We start from the raw sequence: 14005 nt of genomic DNA, 5'->3' as shown, positions 1-14005 counted from the left end.
CAGAAACCCACAGAGACACCCACAGAGGAGACACACAGAGACACACAGAGACTCACAGAGACCCACAGAGACACACAGAGACCCACAGAGACACACAGAGACACACACATAGACACCCACAGAGGAGACACACAGAGACTCACAGAGACTCACAGAGACCCACAGAGACACCCACAGAGGAGACACACAGATGAGAGACACGTGCGTGCCTCTCTCCCTTACTCTGATTACGATGGACTCTCAGCTCGGTAATGAACTCCCACGTCAGCTTGGGCCCCTGGTAGAGACCCACAGAGACACCCACAGAGACACCCACAGAGACACCCACAGAGGAGAGACACAGAAACTCACAGAGACCCACAGAGACACCCACAGAGGAGACACACAGAGACTCACAGAGACCCACAGAGACCCACAGAGACTCACAGAGACACACAGAGACACCCACAGAGGAGACACACAGAGACACACAGAGACTCACAGAGACCCACAGAGACACCCACAGAGGAGACACACAGATGAGAGACACGTGCGTGCCTCTCTCCCTTACTCTGATTACGATGGACTCTCAGCTCGGTAATGAATTCCCACGTCAGCTTGGGCCCCTGGTAGAGACCCACAGAGACACCCACAGAGACACCCACAGAGGAGAGACACAGAGACCCAAAGAGACTCACAGCCACCCACAGAGGAGAGACACAGAGACTCACAGAGACACACACAGACACCCACAGAGGAGACACACAGATGAGAGACACAGAGACTCACAGAGACACACACAGACACCCACAGAGGAGACACCCACAGAGGAGAGACACGTGCGTGCCTCTCTTCCTTACTCTGATTGCGATGGACTCTCAGCTCGGTAATGAACTCCCACGTCAGCTTGGGCCCCTGGTAGAGACCCACAGAGACACCCACAGAGACACCCACAGAGGAGAGACACAGAGACCCAAAGAGACTCACAGCCACCCACAGAGGAGAGACACAGAGACTCACAGAGACTCACAGACACCCACAGAGACACCCACAGAGGAGAGACACGTGCGTGCCTCTCTCCCTTACTCTGATTACGATGGACTCTCAGCTCGGTAATGAACTCCCACGTCAGCTTGGGCCCCTGGTAGAGACCCACAGAGACACCCACAGAGACACCCACAGAGACACCCACAGAGGAGAGACACAGAAACTCACAGAGACCCACAGAGACACCCACAGAGGAGACACACAGAGACTCACAGAGACCCACAGAGACCCACAGAGACTCACAGAGACACACAGAGACACCCACAGAGGAGACACACAGAGACACACAGAGACTCACAGAGACCCACAGAGACACCCACAGAGGAGACACACAGATGAGAGACACGTGCGTGCCTCTCTCCCTTACTCTGATTACGATGGACTCTCAGCTCGGTAATGAACTCCCACGTCAGCTTGGGCCCCTGGTAGAGACCCACAGAGACACCCACAGAGACACCCACAGAGGAGACACACAGAGACACACAGAGACCCACAGACACACACAGAGACACCCACAGAGGAGACACACAGAGACTCACAGAGACACTCAGAGACCCATAGAGACTCACAGAGACACCCACAGAGGAGACACACAGAGACACCCACAGAGGAGACACACAGAGGAGAGACACGTGCGTGCCTCTCTCCCTTACTCTGATTGCGATGGACTCTCAGCTCGGTAATGAACTCCCACGTCAGCTTGGGCCCCTGGTAGACCTTACAGCGATATCGCCCCGCGTCCGACAGCCTCGCGCGGATGATCCTCACCGCGGCATTCCCCGTGCTCGCGTTGCCCCGCCACTCCACGTTCCCATCCTTCGTGATCTCCCCACGTGACAACTTCAGGATCTGCTCTCACGGGCGGTGGGGAGGGGGTGTGGGGTTGGTGGTGGTGGTGGTGGTTGTTGATTACCTGCACCTAGCCTGGCACCGCTGGTGCCTCTGCCCGGTCATCTCTGTGGACCTCCGCATGGAAACTGTTGGGTCTGTCACGTGACCTCCTGCAACAATTCTTTGGCTCTTTCGGTAAGCCTCTAAAGTCAAACTGTTCTTAAAGGTATAATCTTAGCTCTTTCGGTAAAGTCACGTTGAAGGGAAACAATAAAACAATAAAATATATATATAAATCAATAAAAAAAATTCTCACGACGTTTCGACCATAACTCAAACGGTCGTCATCAGGTGTGTTGGTTTGCATAAATTTATTTATTTTTAAACGGTGTATTTATTTATTTATATTTAAAAAAACGTCAGCGCCACGCGCAGCGATTTGGCAGATTATTTAGAAGGACGAGTCCATCTATGTTCTGAAAAGAGGAGGGGGGGAGACGAAAAATTTAATGTTTTGACGAGGGAATTCTTCTGGGACGGCTGGTGGTGCGAGTCAGGTTTTAGGTAGGCATCCGTATGGGTGGCTTTCCTGTAGACAGACTGTCCCAATGAGCATGCACCTAGCCCGGCACCGCTGGTGCATCTGCCCCAGTCATCTCGGTCGACCCCAGGGCACCTGCTTGGGTCTGTCCCGTGACCATCCTGCACCTAGCCTGGCACAGTAAGAGGCACAGCTGCTGTATCTGCCCAGTCAGCTCAGTTAACCCACTGCACCTGCTGGGTCTGTCCCGTGACCTCATGCACCTAGCCTGGCACAGTGTAGTGTGTAGTAGCCTCACAGCCGTCCAACTGCCATATACGATTTTGATTTAAAGCTTTCGTGACTGCAGTGATTCATATTCTTAGCTCTTTCGGTAAAAGTCACGTTGAAGGGAAACAATAAAATAATAAAATACATATATAAAACAATAAAAATTTTCACCACGTTTCGACCATAACACAAGAAGCAATCATCATCAGGTGTGAAAACAACAACACGAATCACACAAACACCTGAGCCCTATACATACCGCACTCCTGGTCAAAGCGCGCCATCTCATGGGGAAATGTGGGCATTACAGGCGAAAGGGGAAACATTTAATTTAATAACAACACCTGATGATAACCGTTTGTGTTATGGTCGAAACGTCGTGAGAAATTTTGTATTGTTTTACATATATGTATTTTATTATTTTATTGTTTCCCTTCAACGTGACTTTACCGAAAGAGCTATGAATACCATACACGAGTTTTGAAGGGAAGCGAAATCATCATAGCAGATTTCCTGAGTCGACGTCACACCTAGGCTCCATCGGCTGAGAACGTGATTCCATTGTACTCCGTGTATGAGTCAATGGAGCGATGACTTACCCCGGGGGAAAGACATTATAGCGGGCACAAAACATCATTGTTCACAAAGCGAGGTTTTCAGCAAGTGTAATCGCCTATCTTATATATATATAAATATAAAAAAGGGGAATTTGTGAATTGTGTGTGTCTGTTCGAAATGTTTAGCATACTTGCCAACATGCAACAAACGTGAAATTTCGCACGTGGGTAGCTTCCAGACTGTACACAATGCAAAAAGTATAAAAAATTGATCTTCTTTGGTTCTTTCGGTAAAGTCACCACCACGTAGAATGAGAATAAAATAATATAATGATGAAATAATAAAATAACACAATAAAATTCTCGCGACGTTTCGGCCACAACACAAGCGGCCTTCTTCAGGTGAAAGGAACAGACCTGTCGGGACGACAGAGCTTCAGTGAACGTTGTTAAGATTCGTAGCGACTTTTAACTTCTCTCAACCAGCTTAAAAGACGCGTGAGTCCGTGGTGTATCTGTGTGAGTCTGGGGGTCTCTGCGTGAGTCCGTGATTTGTCTGTGCGAGTCTGGGGGTCTCTGTGTGACTCTGTGGGTGTCTGTGTGAGTCTATGGCTCTCTGTGTGACTCTGTGGGTGTCTGTGTGAGTCTGTGTGTCTCTGTGTGAGTCTGTGGGTCTCTGTGTGACTCTGTGGGTGTCTGTGTGAGTCTGGGGGTCTCTGTGTGACTCTGTGGGTGTCTGTGTGAGTCTATGGCTCTCTGTGTGACTCTGTGGGTGTCTGTGTGAGTCTGTGGGTCTCTGTGGGTCTCCGTGTGAGTGAGTCTGGGGGTCTCTGTGTGACTCTGTGGGTGTCTGTGTGAGTCTGGGGGTCTCTGTGTGACTCTGTGGGTGTCTGTGTGAGTCTGGGGGTCTCTGTGTGACTCTGTGGGTGTCTGTGTGAGTCTGGGGGTCTCTGTGTAACTCTGTGGGTGTCTGTGTGAGTCTATGGCTCTCTGTGTGAGTCTGTGTGTCTCTGTGTGAGTCTGTGTGTCTCTGTGTTGTGGCCGAAACGTCGTGAGAATTTGATTCTGTTTTATTTTATTAATTTATTATTGTATTCTCATTCTACGTGGTGGTGACTTTACCGAAAGAACCAAAGAGGATGAATCCTTGCAGTCACGAAAGCTTTAAATTGGAAATTAAAATAAATATAACATTCTTGGTTCTTTTCGGTAAAGTCATCACCACGTAGAAGTGGAAACAATAAAAAAAAATATAAAACAATAAACTTCTCACGACGTTTCGACTGCAACACCAAACAATCACCTGATGATGATCACCTGATGACGATTGCTGCTTCTGGTGTTGCAGTCGAAACGTCGTGAGAATTTTATTGTTTTGTATTTTTTTTATAATTTTATTGTTTCCCTTCTACGTGGTGCCTTTTGCCGAAAGAACCCAATAATATATAGCGTAGTGTAGTTTATAGTAGTGTAGTATGTAGTGTAGTTCATAGTAGTGTAGTATGTAGTGTAGTTCATAGTAGTGTAGTATGTAGTGTAGTTCATAGTAGTGTAGAGTAGTGTAGCGTATAGTGTAGTTTATAGTAGTGTATAGTGTAGTGTATAGCAGTGTAGTGTATACTAGTGTAGTGTATATTAGTGTAGTGTATAGTGTAGTGTATAGTAGTGTAGTGTATAGTAGTGTAGTGTATAGTAGTGTATAGTGTAGTGTATAGTAGTGTATAGTAGTGTATAGTGTATAGTAGTGTAGTGTATAGTAGTGTAGTGTATAGTAGAGTATAGTATATAGCGGTGTAGTACATAGTATATTAGTGTATAGTGTAGTGTATAGTGTAGTAGTGTAGTGTATAGTGTAGTGTGTAGTGTATAGTATATTAGTGTATAGTGTATAGCTGTGAAGTGTCGAGTGTAGTAGTGTATCGTGTATAGTAGTGTAGTGTCCAGTATAGTAGTGTATAGCAGTGTAGTGTGGTGTATAGTGTCGTAGTAAATGGTGGATAGTAGTGTAGTCGTGTATAGCAGTGTATAGTGTAGTGTATAGTGTAGTGTATAGTGTAGTGTATAGTGTAGTGTATAGTGTAGTGTATAGTGTAGTGTATAGTAGTGTATAGTGTAGTGTATAGTAGTGTAGTGTGTAGTTTATAGTAGTGTAGTGTATAGTGTAGTGTATAGTGTAGTGTATAGTGTAGTGTGCAGTGTATAGTGTAGTGTATAGTGTAGTGTATAGTGTAGTGTGTAGTGTATAGTGTAGTGTATAGTGTAGTGTTTAGTGTAGTGTGTAGTGTATAGTGTAGTGTATAGTGTAGTGCGTAGTGTATAGTGTAGTGTATAGTGTAGTGTATAGTAGTGTAGTGTATAGTAGTCGAGTGTATAATAGTGTAGTGTATAGTGTAGTGTATAGTGTAGTGTATAGTGTAGTGTGTAGTGTATAGTGTAGTGTATAGTGTAGTGTAGAGTGTAGTGTATAGTGTAGTGTATAGTGTAGTGTATAGTAGCGTAATGTATAGTGTAGTGTATAGTGTAGTAGTGTATAGTGTAGTAGTGTAATGTATACTGTAGTGTATAGTGTAGTGTATAGTGTAGTAGTGTTTAGTGTAGTGTATAGTGTAGTGTATAGTGTAGTGTATAGTGTAGTAGCGTATAGTAGTGTAGTAGTGTATAGTGTAGTAGCGTATAGTGTAGTAGTGTATAGTGTAGTGGTGTTGGAGCTTTGTAGCCAGTTGAAGAGGGAGGGTCACACTCTTGACGCGGACGCTGCGAAACGGAGGGACCGGGAGAAATATCGCAACTCACCCTCCTGTCGACAGCTGAGTCAGGCGCAGTGACCACCCAGAACACGCTGAGGCTCTCCGTGGGAGGAAACTTGCAGTCGAGCGTGACGCTGTGGTCAGCATGAACTTCTTTGGAGAGGATCTTAGAGGCGGTTCGCGAGGCTTCAGGCGGACCGGCAACGGCGGAGAGAGAGAGAGATACACCACGTGCATCACAATCACACGCACACACACACAACAGCAACAACAACAACCGCCATTCGCCACTAAGTAGCGGTGACGTCACCACGACGCTTGTGCCAGGCCACGTGCACGTTGAGGAGGCCACGTGAAGTGTCGAACGCCCGCCGGCAGGAGGTCACGGGGCCAGACCCAGCAGGTGCCACGGGTCGACTGACTGAGATGACTGAGATGACTGGCTGATGCACCACCTGTGCCCCCTACTGTGCCAACATGCTGTGATTTAGCCACCCGGCGCTCCGCTCGATGTTGTGAGCGTCGCTCCTCCGCCCTCCGTTGTTGTTGTTGGAGGGCGACTGCCTCCAACTGCCCAGTAGCAGCGTCCTTCACGAGCCTCCTCCACAGAGGCCGATCTTGACACCGCTGGTACCGGTCATCGGCAAGTCCACTCAGCTCCACGTCCTCCTGTACCACATCACTCCATCTCTTATCTAGCCCGTGCCGCGCCCGTTTAGCCCCCTCGATCCGGCCGAACAAAAGCTGTTTTGGCATGCGGTGGCTGGGCATGCGGGCTACATGACCCAGCCATCGCAGCCTTGCCCGCCGGAGGAGCTCACCGATGGGACCTTGCCCAGATCTTTCAAGGATTTGCGAGCTCCTCAGACAATCCAGTCTGGTTAAACCCAGGATGGATCATAGTCAGGCCAGCCTAAATGTTTCTAACCGGCAAAGATGTTCCATTAGGGGGATTCACGTTTCGCAAGCATAGAGAAGGGAGGGTATGACTGTGGCTGAGAAGACCTGAAGCTTCGTGTGGAGTGACAGACCAGGTAGCTTCCACACAGCGTTACGCAACCGATGAAAAGATAATGCCGCTTGACTGATTCGGAGTGAGACCTCTGCTGTTAAACTGGAGCCGGTCATAAGCACACTTCCCAGGTATGGGAAACTCTCCACTCTCTCCACAACTGCCCCATTATCCATTGGGAGTTGTGGGGGTGGAGTGTCCAATGGTACCAAATACCCAGGCAGGTGCTTAGTTTTGGTGGGGCTGATGGTAAGGCCCCACCTCTTAGTGGCACGCTCCAGTCTCAACAGCAGCGTCTCCAACTCCTCCTCTGAGTGAGCATCAATTACCAAATCATCGACATACATAACGTGGTTGAGCAATAGGGAGCCATCCTTTGACCGCACCCGGGCATCGATTAGCCTCCAATTGTATCTGTACCAGGTGAAAATGCATCCGGTACAGCAATAGAAGGCTTCACGAACTACGTGGTCGAAATAGATGTTAAATAATGTGGGAGCAAGAGGACATCCCTGTCGCACCCCAAGGTGTACAGGGAATGGCTCCAAATCCTGGCCACGTAGTTTTACCAGGGCCTGCTCACCATCATGAAGATCCCTAATGATCGTGAGCAGAGAGTTAGGGACTCCAAAAGCATGAAGAACAACCTAGAGCCCAGGGCTACTGATGGTATCACAGGCCTTGACCAGGTCTTGTTGGAATTCCCTACACCTCTGCTGTAGCAGACGGACAGAAAATATGGCATCAATGCAGAACCGCTTATTCCTGAAACCACCATTGGAGCTCTGCAAGCCTCTCCTCAGAGTGCCTGGAAAGGCGATGTTGAATAATCCTTGCCAGAACCTTTCCCAGCACACTGAGGAGTGAGATGCCCCTGTAGTTGTTACAGTCTGTGCGGTCACCCTTCTTAAAGATGGGGACCACCAGGGCATCCTTCCAATCCTGCGGAACCCGTCCAGCGGTCCAGACTGTTGTTATGATGTCATATAGGGCAGTCTGTGCACAAAAGCCACCCTCCCTCAGCATTTCGCTTGGGAGATCATCTCTGCCCGGTGCCTTTCCTGGTTTCAAACTCTGGATCGCCTTCAGTACTTCCTCAAAAATGGCACCTCAGGCAGCCACTCACAGAGGGTGCCTTCTTCCTCCAATATTTGAGGCACCGTAGCCTCAGCAGGGTCATCCCCACTTTGTGCCACGATGTTTATAAGGCTAAGAGATCGCCCTTCTTTCCCCTAATGATGGTAATAGCTGTGGCTCTGCAAGTTACTTTTTTGATGGAATGAAATAGCGATTTGTGATCGCAGGCCACTGAGGCAGACTCCATCTCCTCAGACCCACAGACTCATAGAGTGAGTCACACAGAGACCCACAGACTCACACAGAGACCCACAGACTCACATAGCGACCCACAGGCTTACACAGAGACCCACAGACTCTCACAGAAACCCATAGACTCACGCAGAGACCCATAGACTCTCACAGAGACCCAAAGGCTCACTCAGACACACAGACTCACACAGAGACCCATAGACTCACACAGAGACCCATAGACTCACACAGACACCCACAGACTCACACAGAGAGCAATAGACTCACACAGACACCCACAGAGTCACACAGAGACCCCCAGACTCACACAGACAAATCACGGACTCACACGGAGACCCACAGACTCACACAGAGACCCCCAGATCCACACAGACACATCATAGACTCACACAGAGATCCCATAGACTCACACAGAGACTCTCAGACTCACACAGAGACCCACAGACTCACACGGAGACCCCCAGACTCACATAGAGACTCACAGACCCACACAGAGACCCCTAGTCTCACACAAAGACTCACAGACTCACATAGAGAACCACAGACTCACACGGAGACCCCCAGACTCACACGGAGACCCCTAGACTCACACAGAGACTCACAGACTCACATAGAGACCCACAGACTCACACGGAGACCCCCAGACTCACACGGAGACCCCTAGACTCACACAGAGACTCACAGACTCACATAGAGACCCACAGACTCACGCAGAGACCCAAAGACTCACATAGAGACCCACAGACTCACACAGAGACCCACAGACTCACACGGAGACCCAAAGACTCACACAGAGACCCCAGACTAACACGGAGACCCACAGACTCACATAGAGACCCACAGACTCATATAGAGACCCCAGACTCACACAGACACACCACGGACTCACACAGAGACTCACAGACTCACACAGAGACCCACAGACTCACATAGAGACCCCCAGACTCACACAGACACACCACGGACTCACACAGAGACTCACAGACTCACATAGAGACCCACAGACTCACACGGAGACCCCCAGACTCACACGGAGACCCTAGACTCACACAGAGACTCACAGACTCACATAGAGACCCACACACTCACGAAGAGACCCAAAGACTCACATAGAGACCCACAGACTCACACAGAGACCCACAGACTCACACGGAGACCCAAAGACTCACACAAAGACCCCAGAATAACACGGAGACCCACAGACTCACATAGAGACCCACAGACTCACATAGAGACCCCCAGACTCACACAGACACACCACAGACTCACACAGAGACTCACAGACTCACACAGAGACCCACAGACTCACATAGAGACCCCCAGACTCACACAGACACACCACAGACTCACACAGAGACTCACAGACTCACACAGAGACTCACATACTCACACAAATACCCAGAGACTCACACGGAGACTCACAGACTCACACAGAGACTCACAGACTCACACAGAGACTCACATACTCACACAAATACCCATAGACTCACACGGAGACGCGCAGACTCACTCACACAGAGACCCACAGACTCACACAGAGACCCACAGACTCACCACACAGAGACCCACAGACTCACCACACAGAGACCCACAGACTCACACAGAGACCCACAGACTCACTCACACAGAGACCCTTAGACTCACCCACACAGAGACCCACAGACTCACACAGAGACTCACAGACTCACATAGAGACCCACACACTCACGAAGAGACCCAAAGACTCACATAGAGACCCACAGACTCACACAGAGACCCACAGACTCACACGGAGACCCAAAGACTCACACAAAGACCCCAGAATAACACGGAGACCCACAGACTCACATAGAGACCCACAGACTCACATAGAGACCCCCAGACTCACACAGACACACCACAGACTCACACAGAGACTCACAGACTCACACAGAGACCCACAGACTCACATAGAGACCCCCAGACTCACACAGACACACCACGGACTCACACAGAGACTCACAGACTCACACAGAGACTCACATACTCACACAAATACCCAGAGACTCACACGGAGACTCACAGACTCACACAGAGACTCACAGACTCACACAGAGACTCACATACTCACACAAATACCCATAGACTCACACGGAGACGCGCAGACTCACTCACACAGAGACCCACAGACTCACACAGAGACCCACAGACTCACCACACAGAGACCCACAGACTCACCACACAGAGACCCACAGACTCACACAGAGACCCACAGACTCACTCACACAGAGACCCTTAGACTCACCCACACAGAGACCCACAGACTCACACAGAGACCCACAGACTCACTCACACAGAGACCCATAGACTCACTCACACAGAGACCCCAGACTCACACAGAGACCCATAGACTCACACAGAGACCCACAGACTCACACACACAGAGACCCACAGACTCACCACACAGAGACCCAGAGACTCACACAGAGACCCACAGACTCACTCACACAGAGACCCACAGACTCATTCACACAGAGACCCACAGACTCACTCACACAGAGACCCTTAGACTCACCCACACAGAGACCCACAGACTCACACAGAAACCCATAGACTCACTCACACAGAGACCCCCAGACTCACTCACACAGAGACCCACAGACTCACACAGAGACCCACAGACTCACTCACACAGAGACCCATAGACTCACTCACACAGAGACCCATAGACTCACTCACACAGAGACCCATAGACTCACTCACACAGAGACCCATAGACTCACTCACACAGAGACCCACAGACTCACTCAGACAGACACACCACGGACTCGCACGGAGACCCACAGACTCACACAAAGACTCACAGACTCACACAGAGACCCACAGACTCACACAGAGACCCACAGACTCACACAGAGACCCACAGACTCACACACACAGAGACCCACAGACTCATTCACACAGAGACCCACAGACTCACCACACAGAGACCCACAGACTCACACAGAGACCCACAGACTCACTCACACAGAGACCCACAGACTCACTCACACAGAGACCCACAGACTCACTCACACAGAGACCCTTAGACTCACCCACACAGAGACCCACAGACTCACACAGAGACCCATAGACTCACTCACACAGAGAGCCTTAGACTCACCCACACAGAGACCCCAGACTCACTCACACAGAGACCCACAGACTCACTCACACAGATACCGTTAGACTCACACACACAGAGACCCCCAGACTCACTCACACAGAGACCCACAGACTCACACAGAGACCCACAGACTCACTCACACAGACACACCATGGACTCGCACGGAGACCCACAGACTCACACAGAGACCCCAGACTCACTCACACAGAGACCCCCAGACTCACTCACACAGAGACCCCCAGACTCACTCACACAGAGACCCCCAGACTCACTCACACAGAGACCCATAGACTCACTCACACAGAGACCCCCAGACTCACTCACACAGAGACCCACAGACTCACACAGACACACCACAGACTCACATAGAGACCCACAGACTCACTCACACAGAGACCCATAGACTCACTCACACAGAGACCCCCAGACTCACTCACACAGAGACCCCCAGACTCACTCACACAGAGACCCCCAGACTCACACAGGACACACCACGGACTCACACAGACACATCACGGACTCGCACGGAGACCCACAGACTCACACAGAGACTCACAGACTCACACAGAGACCCACAGACTCACACAGAGACCCACAGACTCACTCACACAGACACACCACGGACTCGCACGGAGACCCACAGACTCACACAGAGACCCCCAGACTCACTCACACAAAGACCCACAGACTCACACAGACACCCATAGACTCACTCACACAGAGACCCACAGACTCACTCACACAGAGACCCACAGACTCACTCACAGAGACCCACAGACTCACACAGACACACCACAGACTCACACAGAGACCCACAGACTCACACAGACACACCACAGACTCACACAGACACACCACAGACTCACACAGACACACCACAGACTCACACAGAGACCCACAGACTCACACAGACACACCACAGACTCACACAGAGACCCACAGACTCACACAGAGACCCACAGACTCACACAGAGACCCATAGACTCACACAGACACACCACAGACTCACACAGACACACCCACAGACTCACACAGACACACCACAGACTCACACAGACACACCCACAGACTCACACAGACACACCACAGACTCACACAGACACACCACAGACTCACACAGAGACCCATAGACTCACACAGACACCCATAGACTCACTCACACAGAGACCCACAGACTCACACGGAGACTCTCAGACCCACACAGATACACTACGGACTCACACGGAGACCCCCAGACTCACACAGACACACCACAGACTCACACAGACACACCCACAGACTCACACAGACACACCACAGACTCACACAGACACACCCACAGACTCACACAGAGACCCATAGACTCACACAGACACCCATAGACTCACTCACACAGAGACCCACAGACTCACACAGACACACCCACAGACTCACACAGACACACCCACAGACTCACACAGACACACCACAGACTCACACAGACACACCCACAGACTCACACAGACACACCACAGACTCACACAGACACACCCACAGACTCACACAGACACACCCACAGACTCACACAGACACACCCACAGACTCACACAGAGACCCACAGACTCACTCACACAGAGACCCACAGACTCACACAGACACACCACAGCCTCACACAGACACACCCACAGACCCACACAGACACACCACAGACTCACACAGAGACCCACAGACTCACTCACACAGACACACCACAGACTCACACAGACACACCACAGACTCACACAGAGACCCACAGACTCACTCACACAGACACACCACAGACTCACACAGGACACACCACAGCCTCACACAGACACACCCACAGCCTCACACAGACACACCCACAGACTCACACAGACACACCCACAGACTCACACAGACACACCACAGACTCACACAGACACACCCACAGGCTCACACAGACACACCACAGACTCACACAGAGACCCATACCTGCCACGTGCAGGAGCAATATCAACGCGATGATCATGTTGCCGGCACTCACAAACGTCCCCGTTCATTTCCTGCCTCTGGCACCTGCCCTGCATTTATTTATAAATCCTGCCTCGTGGAGGACGGAGTGAGTTGCAAGTGAACCCACGAGTTTGACTCCCCCTCCCGTGGCCACACACAACAACAGTGCAGGATGAAGATTGCGTGGTGACTGTTAAAGGGGCCCTAGATGACATGAAGGCGCTTTAATTTGAACAGAAAATTAACACACGCGCGCGGATTTCGAGTTGAAGCGATTTGTAATCCACTTTTTTTTTCGTTCATCGCTCTCTAATTCTAGATATTCGAAGCTCTGCTGACCTGCAAGGTATTCATGCCCCTCTGGTCAATTCGGTCAAGTCGCGTGGACAGAAATTAAATTAGATGATAATGAGAGTACAAACTTTTCGATTGCGATACGCACAGCCATCGTCAGGTAAGAATGAATGAGAAAACATACCTGGGTATACTTAGAAATATAACGAGATACAGCACACAGAGAGTCGGACAAGACAACAGGTCAACACGCCGCCCGGTTGATTACGTTCTTCCAAAGATTGCTAAATTTGAGAGAGAGAG

The 14005-nt window shown here is 50.2% G+C and overlaps 1 protein-coding gene across 1 annotated transcript in view; it reads right to left on the bottom strand.

Moving 5' to 3' along the window:
• Window positions 1-13743, bottom strand: part of LOC142907234 (uncharacterized) — a 46935-nt gene extending 33192 nt beyond the window's left edge. The window contains exons 1-3 of the mRNA XM_076056477.1: window positions 13388-13743; window positions 6019-6158; window positions 840-1875 (exon numbers count right to left, since the gene is read on the bottom strand). The gene's annotated coding sequence lies outside the window, so the exon portion shown is untranslated. The remainder of the gene's footprint in view (window positions 1-839; window positions 1876-6018; window positions 6159-13387) is intronic.
• Window positions 13744-14005: the final 262 nt, after the last annotated feature.

This window comes from Petromyzon marinus, chromosome 76, assembly GCF_048934315.1.
Source record: "Petromyzon marinus isolate PM22_M1 ecotype Great Lakes invasive population chromosome 76, UKy_Petmar_22M1.pri1.0, whole genome shotgun sequence".
In the NCBI taxonomy this organism is placed as follows: Eukaryota; Metazoa; Chordata; class Hyperoartia; order Petromyzontiformes; family Petromyzontidae; genus Petromyzon; species Petromyzon marinus.
Note: the sequence above shows the minus strand (reverse complement) of the source record. Positions and strands in the feature narration are given on the sequence as shown.